The following is a 20212-nucleotide window of genomic DNA, read 5'->3' on the forward strand; positions in this document are numbered from 1 at the left end:
TAAAATATTTAAAGTACTATTATTAATGTATTCTAATTAAATTTAAAATAAAACATAAAAGTAAAAAATCAAATTAAAATGCTTATTCAAATAAATTATTCTAACAATAACAACGAGAACGATATAATAAATAATGTTCACTTTGTCTCATGTTATCTGTTTGTTTAGTATTTTAGTTTGTCTTAAAATGTTTAAAAATTTTAAAAATTCAATTACTTAAAATTATACTTTTAATGAATATATTTTTATTAAAAATATTTTGTATAATAATTTATATAATTAATAATTGTAAAATTTTCATTATCATAAAATGTAAAATTAATTATAATTGTAAAATTTTCATTATCATAAAACGTAGTAACTAGCAAGAAGATAAGTACTATTTTATTGATTATTGCCGCTAGTTCGAAAATTAATATTCTTCCTGTTCTTATGCTTATTTACTTTTATATTTTATTTGTAATTTTTATTATTTTATTTATCTCACATTTTTATTTTTTTTAATATTTAATTTCTAATGATCCCCTTTTTTAATTTCACATTATCTATGTATTAATTTTTTTTTCCTTATCTATTTTAAAAGGTAAAATAACAAATTAAGGGAAGCGGAAAGGGGCATTTATGAAGTTTTCAACAAAAAGATATTATAATATTTTTAGTATTACATAGATATAGATTTAATATAACTTTTTAACATAATAATAACGAGAGTATAAAAGTTATTAAAATAATAATTAAGACACTTATTTGTTATATAGCTTAATAGATGATGAAAAGGAAGATGAACCCAATAAACAAGAAACTGATAACTTCAATTTTTTTTTGAATTATCCTGATAAAAATATTAAAGATTCAAATGTCGTCTAAAGATAAAAGTTGAAAATTAAGGTGACAATTAGAGACCGTAAATTCATATGCAATGCTGGTTAAGCTAGGTATATCGATAAACATATTTAAATTTTATTTATTTAAATAATATAAATTTAAAGCTTAAATTTAATATAATTAAATTAAGTGCATCACCACGAGGAATGCTTTACTGCATAACAGCGAGACCACATTTTATTTCGTTTATCTATTAATTATTTCATTTTTTTTCTTTATAAATTTAATTATATCATTTATTTAATTATATAAATAAAAATTAACAATTAAGTTAAATGGGATCATTGTTTATTATTTGATGGCGGCGAATAAATTATTCACAATCTAGTAGTGTTAAGTAGTTTAAAGTATATTAGATGGACATAAACTTTTGAAAGATAAATTATTGATTATATAATGTTGAATTTGCAAAAATATTAAAATAATTAATAAGTTAAATACAAATTATTTTTTGGTTTAAAAGTATTATTATATAAAATTATATATTAAATTAAAAATATTTAAAACATAGTTTTAAGTTAATTAATAAATGTAAAATAATATAAAATGTCATGTTTCTTTATTTTTTAGATACTTTTATAGTTTACAGGAACAAGATACCTTTCAGTTTGCATAAAAATATGTTTAGGTAACTATAATTTTATTAAGAATCATAAAATACTCTTATTAATTATCTATTTAAAGATCAATTATCTTATTGAGAATTAAAAAAAATAGAAAAGGTGTAACTACTGTAATATTTATACTAAATAATGTAATAAAGGAGACAACTAAATGAGAATTTTACATTGGATCGATAGGCAATCAAAAGCTTAATATTGGTTAGGGTTTAATTTTGGTATATCATCAAAATAACTTTTTTACACTCAACTAATTAAAAATTACTTGAAGTGTAATTTTTTAAATAATTGCTACAAAAATTAAATATTTTTAATTATATGAGCTTTATATTTTCATATATTCTATATGGAGATCAGTCTCTTCAGTACAGTCGTCCCAGAAAACAAAAACTAAGAGGAAAACATTCCTGCTGAAATGAATTTATTTGGAATATTTTAAGAAGCGAATACAAGTTAATTTTCAGCAAAGTTATCACTTTTTTTCCAAAAGGTAGTTTACAGAGAAGTGTATTAAAGTGGTAAGTACATTTGACAATTGATTAATTATTCATATATCAAAATTTAACCCGAATCAAGCACAAAAACATAAATATCGATTCAAAACAATGTTTGAATCAGAGATATATGAAATATAGTGAAAGCATGAGGATGAGGAGCAGCATATTCTACTCGGGTTCACAGTGTCGAAGCAGACAACAGTCACGACACGCAGAGAGGTTGGCAATTGGCAACTTTTAACTTTAGTCTTAATTAATCATTTCTGCAAATAGTCATGTTGAAATATTTTTAGATGGTGGCACCTGCTCTGCAAGATCGAACAGAACACCGTATGATATCTTTTTCTTTTTTCTTTTTTATAATTATAAACAAGTGTTATAAAGTGTAGATATATGGTGTAGGTATTTAAACTAATGACATAAATAACACAATTCTTTGAGAAGGGAATACAAGTTGTACTTCCTGTGAAGCTTGTTCTTTCTAAAAGAAAGAGAAATGTTTAGTCACATACTCTTAATTTTGAAGATTAATCTATTTTTTTTAAAAGATTAAAGTACTTGAATGGAAATAATATATAACAATTAATAAAGAAAACGATAAGCATATCATCTACAAAAGTTTTATCAGGTAATTACCTAGATTCATTCCTTGCTAGGAGTCACTGTTGGGAAAATTACGCTGAATTCTCTTGTAATGTCAGATTTGTGGAAATGAAAAATAAATGTGGAATATTGCACACACAAAATTGATAACAGAGTTCGGCCAATAATGCCTACGTCTCCGGACTGCTGCAGATATATTACTGAAAAGGGAATACACTCAATGTTTACAAAACACTCAAAAATGACTCACAACCTGTAACCCAATTGTACCAGAAGCTAAATTATTTTCTCTGTTTTTGCTCTCTGAATATTTTCAGTTGTTCTCTCAGAAATGGGATGCTTAGAATGGATGGAAGAGCTTCGTATTTATAGGCAAATGAAACGTTTGATTTTCAACAAAACGCGTTGGCACCGAATTCGCAACGCGTTTGGCACCGAAAACGCTAACATTCAACCGAATGTTAGGTACCGAAAATTGGCACACCATTTTTGACTTTTCAACAATCTCCCACTTGAAGACTGATTTCAATCTGTCTTCACACTTCAATCAATGCAGCAGTCTTTTCATGATCTGTTATTCTAGCAGGCCAACTGAAGTTGAACACAACTTCAATTTGTCAATGGTCATCACCTTTGTTAGCATGTCTGTTGGGTTCTTGCTTCCTACAATCTTTTTCAATGTCAGCACCTTATCCTCAAGCAAAGATCTGATGAAGTGATAACGTATATCAATGTGCTTGGTTCTAGAGTGAAATGCTGAATTTTTTGCCAGATGTATTGCACTCTGACTGTCACTGTGCAAAACACTCCTCTCTTGGATGAATTCCAGCTCTGTTAACAAACCTTGAAGCCATATCAACTCTTTACTGGCTTCTGTTACTGCTACATACTCAGCTTTTGTAGTGGATAAAGCAACAATCTTCTGTATCCGCGACATCCAACTGACAGCTGTAGTACCAACAGTAAAAATGTAACCGATGGTACTTCTTCGGTGATCAACTTCACCTCCGAAGTCTGCATCTACATAGCCTTGTACTTTTAATTCTCCTTTTCCAAAGTACAAACACTTCTTTGTTGTGCCTTGTAGATACCTCAAAATCCACTTGACTGCTTCCCAATGAGCTTTTCCTGGATTTGCCATAAACCTGCTTATAACTCTTACTGCATGGCCAATGTCTGGCCTAGTACATACCATTGCGTACATCAAACTTCCAATGGCTGAAGCATATGGAATCTTAGCCATGAAGTTTCTTTCTTCCTCCGTTTGAGGGGACTGATCCTTGGATAGACGAAAATGACTGGCCAAAGGTGTACTAACTGGCTTGGCCTTATCCATGTTGAATCTGTGCAAAACACGGTTGATGTACTCCGCCTGAGATAACTTCAAAACTCCTTTTTGCTTATCTCTCGTGATTTGCATTCCAAGAATCTTCTTTGCTGGGCCTAAGTCCTTCATGTCAAATTCTTTTGACAACTGCATCTTTAAATTTCTGATGTCTTTCATATCTGATCCTGCTACTAACATGTCATCAACATAAAGTAGCAATATGATATAGCTGGACTTATACCTCTTGAAGAAATAACAGTGATCAGCATTGCACTTCTGGAAACCTTCCTTGTGCATAAAGCTTTCGAACTTCCTATACCACTGTCTAGGAGCTTATTTCAGGCCGTATAAGCTCTTTTTTAATTTGCACACCATATCCTTCTTTTCTTCTGAAAAACCTTCAGGTTGGTGCATGTAGATCTCCTCATCTAGGTCTCCGTGAAGAAATGCAGTCTTCACGTCTAATTGCTCTAGGTAGAGCTCTTCACTAGCCACAATACTTAACACAGTCCTGATAGTATTGAGCTTTACAACTGGAGCAAAGATCTCAGTGTAGTCAACTCCTTCTTTCTGCTGAAATCCTTTGACAACCAGTCTGGCTTTGTATCTCCTGGAACCATCATGGTCTTCCTTCACTCGATACACCCATTTGTTGTGAAGTGCTTTCTTTCCCATAGGTAACTTGATTAGTTCCCATGTCTGATTGGAGATTAAAGACTTCATCTCATCTTTCATGGCAAGCTCCCACTTATTGGCATCTATAGTCTGACATGCTTCTACATAATCTTCAGGCTCTCTAGGAGCCTCTGATGTGTCAGACTGCTGCTCACTGTTCTCTTCAGTTAATTCCTCTGACTGAGGATTCTCAACTATAGGATTTTCTGGGACATCATCCACTTCTGCATACACTGGCTCAATCTGTTCTGCATTGTTGGCGATTATGCTATGCTTGTCCTTGTACATCACTCTTTCATTGAAGATTACATCTCTGCTGCGGATCATTTTTTTGTTTTCATCATCCCATAGGCGGTAGCCAAATTCATCTTCACCATAACCGATGAAAGTGCACTTCTTTGATTTGGGATCAAGCTTACTCCTGCCTTGATCATTAATGTGCACATATGCTACACAGCCAAAAACTCTAAGATGTGAGAGTTTTACCTCTTTTCCACTCCATACCTCTTCTGGTATTTTGTGCTCCAATGGTACCGATGGACCTCGGTTGATCAAGTAAGCTGCTGTGTTGACTGCTTCTGCCCAGAACTACTTTGGTAAGCCTGACTGCACACGCAAGCTTCTGGCTCTTTCAGTCAACGTTCGATTCATACGCTCAGCTACACCATTGTGTTGAGGCGTACCTGGCACGGTCCTCTCCATTCTGATCTCGTGCTCATAGCAAAACTTCTTGAATCTGGTGTCTTCATATTCACCACCATTGTCGGTTCTGATCTTTTTAATCTTCAATCCTGTTTCATTTTCAACCATGGCTTTCCACATCTTGAAAGCCTCAAATACTTCAGACTTATATTTCAGAAAGTATACCCATACCTTTCTGGAGTGATCATCGATAAAAGTCACAAAGTATTGCTTCCCACTAATGGATGGAACAGATGTTGGACCCCAAACGTCAGAGTGAACAAGTTCGAGTCTTTCCTTCTTTGGGGTTCTTCCACTTGTTTGAAAGCTGACTCGTTTTTGTTTTCCAAGTATACAGTCTTCACACATGTCAATTTCTACTGACTGAAGACCTGGTAGCTTACCGTTTGAGTGTATGATTTTCATCCCTTTCTCACTCATATGGCCTAGTCTCTGGTGCCATAGATTGGGATTTTCATTTGCTGCAACTGCAATCAGATGACATGCTCCTACTATCTTATAAAGAGTACCACTCTTTTTGTCACGAGCAATTACCATTGTACCCTTTGAAATCTTCCAGTTATCACCGTGGAAGACTGTTGTGTAGCCTTCACTGGCCAACTGGCTTACTGAGATTAAGTTCTTTGTCAGGTCGGAAATATGTTTGACATTTTTCAATTCCCATACAGACCCGTTTAACTTAACCTTCACTACACCTTTACCCACAATCTCACATGATTGGTCGTTACCAAGGTAAACTTTACCAAGGTTGCTGGGAACATAGTTCTTGAAGAATTCTCTTTGCGAAGTGGCATGAAAAGATGCTCCAGAGTCTAACACCCAAGACTCTTCCTTGCTCTCTAAAGAACATATCAACGCATCATCTCCTCCAGAGGTGGAAGCAACATTTGCCTCGTCTTTCGCCTCCTGATTCTTTCGCGCACTTTTGCACTGATTCTTGTAGTGCCCGGATTTCCCACAATTCCAACACTCGATTGCCTTCGATTTGTGGAAACTATGATGACTTCTAGATTTGGACCTCCTGTCCTTTGATTTACCACGTCCATTTCCTCTGATTGAATTTCTTCCTCCTGACTCTGTATGCAATACTGAAGAGGTTGATGATTCTCCTGACTCTCTTCGTCGGATTTCTTCATTAAGAATTAGATCACGAACGTCATTGAATTTCAACTTAGTGTCTCCCGTCGAACTACTCACAGCTGTGACAGTAGTCTTCCAACTTTCTGGTAGAGAGGACAAAAGTGCCAATGCTCGTACCTAATCATCAAATTCAATCTCAACTGAACTCAATTAGGTTAGGACTGTATTGAGCTCATTTATGTGGTGCGCTACTGATGCGCCTTCTGTCATCCGAAGGTTGAATAACCGCTTCATCAAATAAACTTTATTTGAAGCAGACGGCTTTTCATACATGTCGGAAAGAGCCTTCATAAGATCAAGCAACATTACGGGATAACGTCAATCGGATGACTCCAAGGGCTTGTCTATCGAGAAGATTCCATTCGTCCTCTTTCATGCCCTCCGGCTTTGTTCCTGTGAGAGGTTGATACAACTTTTTCTGATACAGATAATCCTCGATCTGCATCTTCCAAAAGCCAAAGTCTGTACCATCGAACTTTTCAATTTTCACCTTTCCTTCATCTGCGGCCATCACTTCTACTCAAATCTGACTTCTCCTCAGAATCGTTTCTGACAATTTCTGTATACCACTGTGTTTAGAACACGTCTGTGAACAAATTTGTAATGCTGACAAATTTTTCACTATTCACTATTCACGTGAACAGTACTTGCGAGTTTACTATTCATATGAACAGTACCTCACAAAAATTGCAGAATTTTGAACCATCTCTGATACCAATTGTTGGGAAAATTACGCCGAATTCTCTTGTAATGTCAGATTTGTGAAAGTGAAAAATAAATGTGGAATATTGCACACACAAAATTGATAACAGAGTTCGGCCAATAATGCCTACGTCTCCGAACTGCTGCAGATATATTACTGAAAAGAGAATACACTCAATGTTTACAAAACACTCAAAAATGACTTACAACCTGTAACCCAATTGTACCAGAAGCTAAACTATTTTCTCTGTTTTTGCTCTGAATATTTTCAGTTGTTCTCTCAGAAATGGGATGCGTAGAATGGATGGAAGAGCTTCGTATTTATAGGCAAATGAAACGTTTGATTTTCAACAAAACGCGTTGGCACCGAAAACGCTAACATTCAACCGAATGTTAGATACCGAAAATTGGCACACCATTTTTGACTTTTCAACAGTCACCACCAGAAAAACATTGCTTTAGAACTGACGATACGCAGAGGTTGTAGCAACTACAATCATATAATTAACGATGTGGCCAAATAGTCATATTTTACGATGGAATTTTCGGAAATAAATTGTTGATCATCATATAATTATCACTGCTTCCCATTGTTGTGTTCCTTTCACTTCCTTGGGCAACTTTGGCTGAAAACTCATCACACAGCACTTTAATTCGTTGCCTAGTAAACCATAATTCTGAGTCCTCTCACCCCATAACTTCAGCAATTTTCACCCCTAGTAATTCCTCATTCTCTTCAGTGTTGCAAGCTTACATTAGAAACCTTCGTTTCAACACCTCCTCAACCCGTAAACCATTCCTTATACTCACAGCCTTACATGTTTCCCACGTACAAGCAGCCATTGTTTGTGTTCAAAAGCACAACTTGCAGATGAAAATTCGTAGTGGAGGGCACGACTACGAGGGCGTGTCTTATGTATAGGGAGGGAAACAGGCCAGTTGACAGGGGCTGTGGCCTGGCCTGGTCTGACCTTTTTAATAAACAAATCAGGTTTAGGCTTTTTTTAAGGTCTGTTTAAGTAAATAAGTCACGCCTGAGCTGTTTATAAAGCCTGACAGGCCAGCTTGTATAATATATATATATTATATATAATTTAAAAATAGAATTGTCAAAATATATTAAAATAATTAAGTTATTTAATAATATATTTTTTATATTCTTAATTCTGTTATTATTAAATTAATATATTATGTTATAATTTTATTTATTTATAATTATAATAAACAGAAATTATATTCTATTAAAAACTAAAAATATTTATACATGATTACACTTTTTAAATAATAAATTTATTTAATAATAAATTATTATATTTATTATATTTAAACAATTTAAAAAATAGTTAAGTTTTTAAACAGGAAGAAGACATAATCAAAACTAAACGAAATAAAATAATAAAATGATATTAATATATTTTTTATACTTTTAATTTTATTATTATTAATTTAATTATTTAATTATTATATTAATATATTATGTTATAATTATTTTTATTTATAATAAATAGAAATTGCTTAAATTTAAATTATATTTTATTTAAAAGTAAAAATTTATTAAAAAAATGATAACAAAATAAAATAAAAAATTTACTATAATATATATATATAATCAGACCATGTAATAAATAATATAAATAATATAATTATAAATAAATTATATAATAATATATATTTTTGTAACTTGCATGTGTTTTAATTAAATTATTAGTTAATTTATCAATTTATATGTAATATATAAGTATGTGTTTTAATTTATTGTATCAGTAATAAACTAATAATTTTTATATTACATTAATGTTATAGTGTAATTAATTTTACGTTTATTTATTAACTTAAAATAACAAATTAATGAAACAAAAAAATTAAATATTTTATAATTATTTTTTTTAATTTAATAGTTATTATTGTTGTCATTATATATAGTTACTTTGAATTAAATGTATATTTATTTAATTTAATTAATTAGTGTTTACTTTTTATTTTTGTTTTATTATTATTTATAGTTACTTTCAATATAAATATAAAGTAAATTATTATATTTATTTGAACAAGCTCAAGAGCATTAAAGTCTTCGAATAAGATTATAACGCAATCAAAATTAAATAAACTAATATTTAAAAATAAAAAAATAATATTATATTAATTTATTTTTTATATTCTTAATTTTATTATTATTAACATTTAATTATTATATTATAATTTTTTTTATAATAAATAAAAATTATATTATATTCAAAACTAAAAATATTTATACATAATTACAAGTGTTTAAAAAATAAATTTATTTAATTATAAATTATTATATTTGTTATATTTAAACAAGTTGAAGAAGAATAAGATACGATCAAAACTAAATGAATTAAAATTTAAAAATAAAATATTAATATTCTTTTAATAAATTTTTTATATTTTTAATTTTATTGTTATTAATATTTAATTATTATATTAATATATTATGTTATAATTTTTTATATTTATAATAAATAAAAATTGCTTAAATATAAATTATATTTTATTTAAAAGGAAAAATTTATAAAAAATGATAAGAAAATAGAATAAAAAATTTATTATAATATATATATATATATATATATGTAATCAGACCATGTAACAAATAATATAAATAATATAATTATAAATAAATTATATAATAACATATATTTTTGTAACTTGCACGTGTTTTAATTAAATTATTAGTTATTTATCAATTTATATGTAATATATAAGTATATATTTTAATTTATTGTATCAGTAATATTTTCTATATTATATTAATGTTATAATGTAGTTAATTTTATATTTATTTGTTAATTTAAAATAAAAAATTAGTGAAACAAATAAAATTAAACATTTTATAATTATTTTTTTAATTTAATAGTTATTATTATTGTCGTTATATATATATATATATATACAATATAGTCGAGGCCTCCTTATATAGAAAATTTTAAAGTACTATTTCTACAGTTCCGGTTGGTGACTGGAACTATTAACTATAGTACCTGTTTCTAAAGATCCTGAATGTCAATACCGAAACAATCATCTTCATTTTGATTTTCTTCAATATTGGCATTTTGGTTAGAAGATTCTCCTTCTTCTTGGCTTTGCAATAACAGGAGAACATCTTGAAGATTTTTCTTCATTTTCTCTTTGGTATCGCATCCTGATAAGAATGCTGCAATTTTGGATTTCTGATTAAGGAATTGGAATGTTGCTGGGTCAGCAAGATTTAATAATTTGGGATTTTTCCCAAAATATTCAGCAACTCCTTCTGGTCCGGCATGTTCCGCATTGAATTGATTCCACCATTTTACAAAGGAATACCTGTGTAACAATGGGAGAATGTCTTCATTTTCTGTCTTGCCATACCTGTATTGCCATGAGAATACCCATGCCAGGGCAAAATCAGAGAAGTATTTAAGATCTGCTGGAATTCTTGATTCTCGCAGATATCTGCCCTTGTAAATTTTGTATCCTTCTTTGACAGGAGTGGGAAGGATTTCTTCAATTGGTCCAAAATAATCCCACCATTGGAGGAACTAATTTGGAAAGTTATAATTCTGATTCTTTTTTAAAATATATTAACCAAGAATGTCGGTTAAGTTTATTTTGGAACCAGAAAGTTCTTGTCCATGCGTCAATGTAGTCTCAATAATTATATCCTACTGGATCAAATGGTTGGGAAAACTTTTTATAAGAATTTAAATTTTTTCCAAAAGCCTTTGGAGTTAAGACTTTCAGGATTTGTATTGTTGAATGGGTTGTAACTGACGAATCCTTGTGGTCCTTGTAATGCTTAATGGAAACAGAATCTGAATCCACTAAGATAAACTCATAAAACTGTCTGGTTTTATTAGCCTGATATGGTCTGAAATGAAATCCTGGTGGGAAGACTTTAGTAATTGCCTTGTATGGGTTTTTGTCCCAAAATTCAGGTTCCATTTGTATGACTGAGGAGAATTTTCCTTTGGCTACATAATGGCTTGGGTTTGAAGTTTTTTGTTTTCCCTTTTGAAGGTCAAGGGTCCCTTCTGTTTTATTGGTTATTGTTTTTTGGGTTTGGTTGAAGGTCTGGAGTATAGTGTTTAGGCTTGCTAAATCTAATTCCATATCTTCTTCAGAGGCAATGTCTGCCCAAGATTTATTTGGTAGGCTACTTAAGCTTCCTTGTTGGATAGCTAAAAGCGTACTAATTGGGAGAGCATAGTCTGTTTTGGTTTGTTTGGTGGTTTTGACAACAGAATCAGTCTTTTTGGAGGATTCTTTTGGAGTTCCAGATTGCTGAGCTGATGACTCAACAACTTGGATTGCCTTTTGAGTCGATGACTCAATGGGGGTCGATGACCCAGAAGAAGAGGTTTTTGAATCTGCTGAAGCAGATTGTGGTCTTGGTTTATTTAGAGTCAGAGCTAATCTGACTTTGCCGCCTCTGGTGGTTCCTCCCCTAGGAGGGGTAACTGCCTTTCTAGGCATCTTACTTATCCTGTAAATATTCACGGGTAAGATAATCAGGAAGGGAGTTTGAAGTGCCTTTGAGATATTCTATGTCAAAATCAAAAACACTTAAAATTGCTTGCCATCTCGCAAAAATTTGTTTTGAGGCAAGATTTTTAACATCCTTTTGTAAAATTTCTTTGGCAGACTTGCAGTCTACCCTAATTAAAAATTTTTGGTTTAATAAATCAGATTGGAATTTTGAAACGCATAAAACAATTGCCAAAACTTCCTTTTTAACAGTAGAATAATTCTGTTGTGCAGAATTCCAATGTTTTGAAGTGTATGCAATGATATAACAGTAGAATAATTCTGTTGTGCAGAATTCCAATGTTTTGAAGTGTATGCAATGATATGCTCATGAGACTTGATTTTTTGTTTAAGAATACCTCCATAACCTATGTCTGAGGCATCAGTTTCAACGATTTTGAAGGCTTGGGGGATGGGAAGATATAGGCAATTTATCTTCCTGACTTTGTTTTTGATTTCTTTAACGACATTAGTATAGACATCAGTCCAAGGGGGAGGATTTTTCCTAAGCCTATCATGTAAAGGCTTGATGATGTTATTTAGGTGGGGGATGAAATCCCCAACGTAATTGAGACATCCCAAAAATCTCTGTAATTGGGTTTTATCAAGGATCCTGTCAGGAAATTTATCAGCAAATTCAATGGACCTACTGATAGGGATAATGGTACCTTGGTGGATATTATGTCCAAGGAATCTGATATTGGTTTGAAAGAGACTAATTTTTGATTTTGAAACGGCAAGACCGTTTTGTTTAATAACATTGATAAAAACATTTATATGTTTAAAATGTTGATCAATGGATTGAGAAAAAATTAAAACATCGTCAATGTAGACAATGACAAATTTTGAATAAGGATTGAAAATGTCATTCATGATTTTTTGAAATTCAGAAGGAGCATTTTTTAGACCAAAGGGCATAACATTCCATTCGTAATGCCCAAAGGGAACAGTAAAGGCAGTCTTGTACCTATCATTTTCGCAAATTTGGATTTGCCAAAATCCCGATTTCATATCGAATTTTGAAAAGATCTTAGCAGAATTGAGTCTGTTAAGAAGATCTTTTTTATTGGGGATAGGATGCCTAATCCATTGAAGGGCTTGATTGAGGGGTTTGTAATTGATAACAAGTCTGGGAGTACCTCTTTCAATCTCAGCAGGTTTATTAACATAAAAAGCAGAGCAAGACCAAGGACTCTTGCTTTTCCTGATAAGATTTTTGTCTAAGAGATCTGTAATCTCTTTCTGACAGTAATGGAGGAGTTCTTCATTCATCTGAATTGGTCTGACTTTAGTGGGAATTTGGGTATCTTTGAATCCAGATTCATAAGGGAGGCTGACAATATGTTTTTTCCTATTCCAGAAAGCGTTGGGTAGGTCAGAACATATAGAAGTTTGGATTTTGTTTAAAAGTGACTGGATTTTCTTTTGAAGTGAAAAACTACTTAATTGTTTTTCAATATTAGCAAAAGAAACTTCTTCTTTTAAAAAGTTAATCTGATTAACTTTGTTTTGAATAAAATTAATATTTTTTGTAAAAGGCTTATTAGAAAATTTGAAGGTTATTTGTTTCCCTAAATGTCGAGTGGATATACCATCTTTCGAAATTTGCAAAGGGAAAAGAGCTTTTATGAAAGGTGTTCCCAAAATCACTTCATTTTTTAAATTTTTAACAAGAAGGAAGTTTGTTTCAATCTTAAGTTCTTGATTTTCAATTACAGCTTTAGAAAGCTTATAATTAATTTTCAGTTTTGAACCACTAGCAGTGCTGAGTTTTTCAGAGGTTTTTTCAAAATATTTTGTAGGAATTAAACCTTCTAAAATACAATTTGAATCAGCACCTGTATCAAAAAGGGCCAAAGTGTCAAGAACAAAATCATCAATAACGATTCTGATATTAATGTAAAATTTTTGTATTTTGACCTTGTTGATCAAACACATAAAAGTTTCTTCTGGATTACCAGAGTCAACCTTTACAGAATCATTATCCTCAGGAAGTTCTTCTTTCTCAATGTCAGAATCATCATCTAACTGAGAAAGAATAACTTGGTGAATTTGTTGTTGATCTTTGATTTCTCTGATTTCTTTCTTGAGATTATTTATCTCAATCTGGAGATCTTGAATAGTGGTTGGTTTAATATTAGAATTCTTTTCTAACCTTTTGAAAATATCTGTAATATCGAATTTATTTGAAGTAAAATATTCTTTAGGTTTAGGTTTATTTTCTAAAACCTCTTTGAATTTGTTTAAAAATTCTTTTCTTTCTTGAAAATCCGAAATAGAGCTTATAGCTTCAAAAAGAAGATCTTGTTCTTTTGTCAAAACATTGATTTCTGGAGTTTCATCACTGTCAGAAGAAGAAGCTTGGTCATCATTTTGAATTTGGTTGACCTCTTCTTCAGATTCTTTATTAGAATCTTCCTCTTCATCAGAGGTATTAGCCAGGAGATTATTGATTTGGTCCTCTAAAGAAGGCTCTAGATTGAGGCTACTAATCTTTTTCTTTAGCCTGCAATACTTACTAATATGGCCAGGTTTACCACAATTGTAACAGGTTACGCCTGTTCTGGGTTTTTTGGGAATATTGGTGGGGATGACATTATCCCCTTGTTTCTTAGGACTGGGTTTTCTATTGTACCTGCGCTTATAGGGCTTTTTGTAAGGTTCTACAGCCTCTTTCTTAGGGGCATGTTTCTTCCTTTTGGGAGAGCAGGATGGAAGACCAAACTGTTCGCAGAATGACCCTAATTCTTTCTTGCTCAAAGCTTTTTCTTTAGCAAGTTGTTTTTGGAGTTTATCTTTCTGGCAAACTTTAATACCGCTATGGATAATGATAGCAGTAAGTTGACCATAATCATAATTATCATAATTGATTTCTCCAGTAGGAGAACGACTTCGGAGTTTACTTCTAATAAGATCTCCGAATGCTTTAGGAAGACCATCAAGATATTTTTCTTTCCAATAGGCTTGGTTGCAATCTTCTCTAGTAAGGACCCTAGACATAAAGGTATCTTTATACCACTTGAAATGTTCTAAGGAATCACATTTGAGTTTTGAAAGTAACTCACCAGATCTTTCCCTCCAAAGAGAAGGATCACCTAGGAAATGTTGGGATATTGTGTATAATAACGTATACACAGCATCAGGGAGATGCTCATTGTCACTGACAATGGTTTTCCCTTTATCATTAATTTTAACTGCAGAGAGAATGTTATCTCTGTCAGCTTCAGTGAGATAATTATCCCACCAACCTTTGAGTTGGCCAGTAAAACCGGCAACAAGAATATAGACAATGGTGTCTTCAGGCATATTTTGGTTAGTAAAATAGCCCATAGCGACAACCGACATATTTTGAAGTTTGGCAATGATATTATATTCAGATAATCCATCGATATTCCAAATATAAATATCATTAGAATTAAAACTTTGAATAAAATCTTGTTTTTCTTCTAAAATAAGATCAGGAGCAGTAGCTCTATTATAATAAAGCTTGGAAGAATTTTTCCAATTATTGATAGGATTAATGGCTAAAACAGAGTCTGTTTCAGAACAATGTTCTGAATCAGCCTTAGAGATGGCATTGATAGTTTTGGCAAGAGACCTAGTCCTGGGTTTAGCACTAGATTCTTCAGAAGGTTGAGGAGTGTCGGGAATGGTAGTGAGGAGACTAGTAATTTTACTAAGCAACTCGTTTTGGTTTTCCTCATTTATTTTGGTTTTCTCTTTTTGCCTAAGTTCTAAGATTTTCTGCTTAGCTTTGGCGCTAATCTTAAAAGGTTTAAAAAGAGGTTTTTCTAGTTGTGGTTGGGAGGATGAAGAAGCAGTTTCTTCAATTTTCGTTTTGACAGGATTAACAGAGATTTTCTCTCCTAAAACCTGAAGGTATTTATTGGTATAATTGGCCTGTTCCATAAGGCCTTGGATGTCATGAGGAGTGATAGACTCATCAGCACTTTTAGACTTGAAAGGAGTGGCAGTAACAGGGTTACCGCCTTTGTCTTTCAAATTAGGCAATTGGTATTGAGATGTGGGCGGTAAATCACTTTGGACTATTTGTCCATCTTTGATTTGCCAGGTTATAACATTAGCAGAGGAGGTACTAATAACATCTTCTTGCCAGGGATAATTAATATTATTTCGAATGGTATAAGCATGATACCAATCAAAGAATGGAATATTTTGTTTGACTTTTTCGAGAAATTGATAGAATTTCTCTTGGATAGCAGACCTGTTTTTTCTCCTATAATTTTGAAAGAACCACTCTCTTTGAGGTTTCCAATCCTCAGAGTAAAAGTCTTTCCTAAGGGTTTCCTTATCTATAATGAATTTATGAGATAACATCATAAGACTCATTAAGGGAAGAGTAAGTTGGAGATTGGATACTCTGATTTTCGTCTTCTTTTTCAGAAGTTTGATAAACATTTCTAGGAATCCTAGAAGAAGTGTCTAAACCTTGAAGATTTAGAGAGGGGTCATGATTAACAGACCTAGGAATATCAGGTCTAACATAAGATCTAGAAGAAAAAGATCTCCTAGCAGAGACAAAATCAGATCGATTACTATAAGCATCTATCCTAGAGGAGAAAGAGTTTCTCCTATCAAAGGTTATTTCAACCTTTCCAGAATTGTCCTGTGAGATGTCCTGTATTTGAGGAGCAGGACGAGGAACACTAGGTGAGGCTTTATCCATCACCCATTTTTCTGGGAGAGTAATCTCATCCCATTTAATAATTCTAGGTAGAGAAACATTAGCCTTTGTCATATCAGTGATAAACAAAGTAGTTTCTCCCTTTTGAGGCTTGAGAAGGACTCTAGAGGCACAAGAATTCATGACCTTATACTGAATCCTATAGATTAATGCGGCGGAAATAGATCCCTCTTTCATGTCTAACCCATGAAAGCAAATATTAAGAAATAAGGAGTCTAGGATGTGTTCATCCATAAGACTCACAGTTTTGTTGGGAAAACAGTTAAAATAAATCGGACCTTGACCGAGACTGGTTTCAACTGTTCCTATGAGAGAATCATCAAATTTATTATGACGAATGTCTCTGAGACAAATTAAGACAGCAGCATCTATGCCTATGTCTATCAAAGGTTTAATTGCTACCTGAACACATCCTATGTGAAGGTACTTGTACTTTCTTTTATGGTCATTGAGGGAGGATTTAGACAGGAGATGAAATTCTTCCCCAATACCTTTCCCTAAAGGGATATTATTTTCAACAGTCTTGATAATATAATCAGAACTGTTTTTCTTAGATTGGTCTTCAGGAACATATAAAGTATCCTGAGGAATGACTGGGATGGTCCAGTCATCCATACTTTGGTTGATCTCTTCAAAACGAACTTCTTCGTCGAAGAGGTTGTGTTTGGGTGTAATTTCAGGAGAATGATTCTCCTGGTCATTAAAGAGATTGGTTTTAGTTGGAGAGGAGGAGGAGGAACTGGAGCCAGAACGAAAGGAAATGCGAGAGAAAGAGCGTAAGAGTCTAGACATAATATAAAAACATCTGGCTCATCACCCTCATTTGGTTCCATAACAATACATCTGTTAATTATTTATAACTTATTCAACTGGATCTGGTTATTTGTGGACTTTCTTTTTTTTTTTTTTTTTTTTTTTTTTTTTAAATTCTGAAAATTCTTTTACTATAGCCACCAGCTTCTTATGTTCTTTTGTTTCTTTTGAATACAGCATCGTCAAATTAGCCTTACTGCCCTTTCAACTATACGGGACTTACTGCTACAGCCCTATTCAAAAGAACGAAGAACTGCTGTACTTCCAGTAAAGGATTTTCTAAAAACAAAGAACTGTACAAAAGCAATATTTCGGTATCATTAGTTCGTGGCGTTGTTACAGACAGGGACGATCATTACTGATCTCACCCGAAGGGCCTGTCAGCTGTCCAGCCTATAAACCATGATTACAGAAATTTCATAAAGGAATTTAAAGTCCAGATCCAGAAGAACATAGTTACAGACAATTAACAGTTATATTCCTACTTCCCCATCAGGCTCTGATACCAGATTATAAGAAGTGGATCAAAGAAATAAAAATATGTAAATTAAAAGACTGAAAGGAAAGTAGGCAGTAGCAGGACTACTAAATGATATGCAGAAATTAAAAGTGCAATATGTAAAACAGTTAGCTCATAAAGAAACTAGAACGGTGGTATAACCAACACAGATCTAGTGAAGGGAGAAGAGAAGAAAGCCGGAGCGACGGTAGTCCGAACAGGACCGGCTAAGAGGGAGAAGAGAGGAAAATAATTTGAAACAGCAAATTTTATTGAAAGATCTCAAAGAAGAAGAAGGCTTACAAGAAGTTTTTCTCTCAGAGCTTCTCTCTCTTAAATCTCTCTTATCTTGCTGAAATGAAAGGGTACCTCACAATATAGTCGAGGCCTCCTTATATAGAAAATTTTAAAGTACTATTTCTACATATATATATATATATATATATATATATATATATTGTATTAAATTTAAATTTATTTATTTTTTAAAATATAGTAATTTTCTTTTAATTGATTCAATAAATTGTGTGAATGTTATTTTTTTTTTTTATCAAATTTATATGTTTACTGTAACTTTATTTGTTGAATATAATATGTCTTTAAGCAAACAAAATATGTTTCTAAAATAAAACTAAAATATTTACTATTTATATAATTTTTAAAAATAAATCAAGAAAAATATAAATATAGATTTTATTAATATAAAATATTTATAATTAATACTTAAATAATATTTTAAAAATTATTTATAAAATTATATTAATATTATTATAATTATTAATAACATAGATAGAAATTAAAAAAAATATAAACTAATTTAATAATAAAATATTTATATTTTTATTAATATATATTTTTTTTAACAGGCTTTAGGCCAGGTCAGGCCACTTAAACAGGTCAGGTCAAGCCTAAAATAAAGCCTTTAACAGGTAACAGGCTAGGCTCAGGCCTAATAATTATGTAACAGGCCCTGTTTAGAGTATAGTCTGGCGTGGTCTGACATGTTTCCATTCCTACTTATGTAGCTGAGATGCCATTCTTCATCCTTGACATGTTCAATCTCCGAGCCGTTGAGGTTGACATAGAGAATGAAACAGCTTCAATACAAGCTGGTCCAACTCTCGGTGAAGTTTACTATAACATTGCCGAGAAAAGCAAGATTCATGGGTTCCCAGCTGGAGTTTGTCCCACTGTTGGGGTAGGAGGCCACATTAGTGGCCTCCTACCTATGGTAATATGATGAGAAAGTATGGTCTATCAGTGGATAATGTTATTGATGCACAAATAGTGGATGTTCATGGAAGAATTCTTGATAGAAAATCTATGGGTGAAGATCTCTTTTGGGCTATAAGAGGTGGTGGTGGAGCTAGCTTTGGAGTTGTACTTTCCTACAAACTCAAGCTAGTTCGTGTTCCCTAGACAGTGACTGTTTTTCAAGTTCATAGGACCCTGGAGCAAAATGCACAAATATAGTATACAAATGGCAACATGTTGCACCAAAAATTGACAATGACCTCTTCATTAGGCTTATATTGGACGTGGTAAACGGTACTCAAAATGGAATGAAGACTGTGACGGCTACATTCATAGCCTTATTCCTTGGAGACTCGAAAAGTCTCGATACTCTCATGAATGAGAGGTTTCCTGAATTGGGTTTGAAGCAATCAGATTGCATTGAAACAAGCTGGGTAAGATCAGTGCTGTTTTGGCATAATATTGATATTGCTTCACCCATTGAGATTTTACTTGATAGACAGTCTCAATCCGTCAACTACTTGAAAAGGAAATCTGATTATGTAAAGAAACCAATTCCCAAAAAGGGTTTGGAAGGGATTTGGAAGAAGATGATTGAATTGGTAGGTGCAAAGCTATATTTCAATCCTTATGGCGGAAGAATGGCTGAGATTGCATCTACAGCCACTCCTTTCCCTCATCGAGCTGGCAACCTTTGGAAGGTTAAATACCAAGCAAACTGGAATCAACCTGGGAAAAAGGCAGCAAATCAACACATGACCCCTTTTGTGTCAAAGAACCCAAGACAAGCTTTCTTCAATTATAAGGATCTTGATTTGGGTGTCAATCACAATAATGGTAAGAACAGCTACTCTGAAGGTAGTGTTTATGGGGTCGAGTACTTCAAGGAGAACTTCAATAGGTTGGTTGGAATCAAGACTCGGGTTGATCCTGGCAATTTCTTCAGGAACGAACAAAGCATCCCTACGCTGCCATATTAGAGTGATGGCTCTGAAATTATTCTGTTTGTTTGTGTCTAATATATAATAAATTTTTTTTATAGGCAAAATATATATTATTAGAGAGAGTTTAAGGAAAATTTAAAATTCATATACACAGAAAAAAAAACTAATACTTATACAAAGTTAAAAAAAAATTAATACTAAATAAAAAATAAAAAGTAAAAACATACTTATGTAAAGTTAAAACGGATTCGTGAGTTTAGATATCAATCACTAATAAGTGATAGTTATTTTCACGATCTCAGAATAATAGAATTTAGGACTT

At 32.3% G+C, this 20212-nt stretch overlaps 1 pseudogene; it reads left to right on the plus strand.

Moving 5' to 3' along the window:
- Positions 1-7349: 7349 nt before the first annotated feature.
- On the plus strand, positions 7350-19926 carry LOC113859971 (annotated as a pseudogene).
- Positions 19927-20212: the final 286 nt, after the last annotated feature.

Source organism: Abrus precatorius, unplaced genomic scaffold (genome assembly GCF_003935025.1).
Source record: "Abrus precatorius isolate BTA unplaced genomic scaffold, Abrus_2018 Scaffold2, whole genome shotgun sequence".
NCBI classification, from domain to species: domain Eukaryota; kingdom Viridiplantae; phylum Streptophyta; class Magnoliopsida; order Fabales; family Fabaceae; genus Abrus; species Abrus precatorius.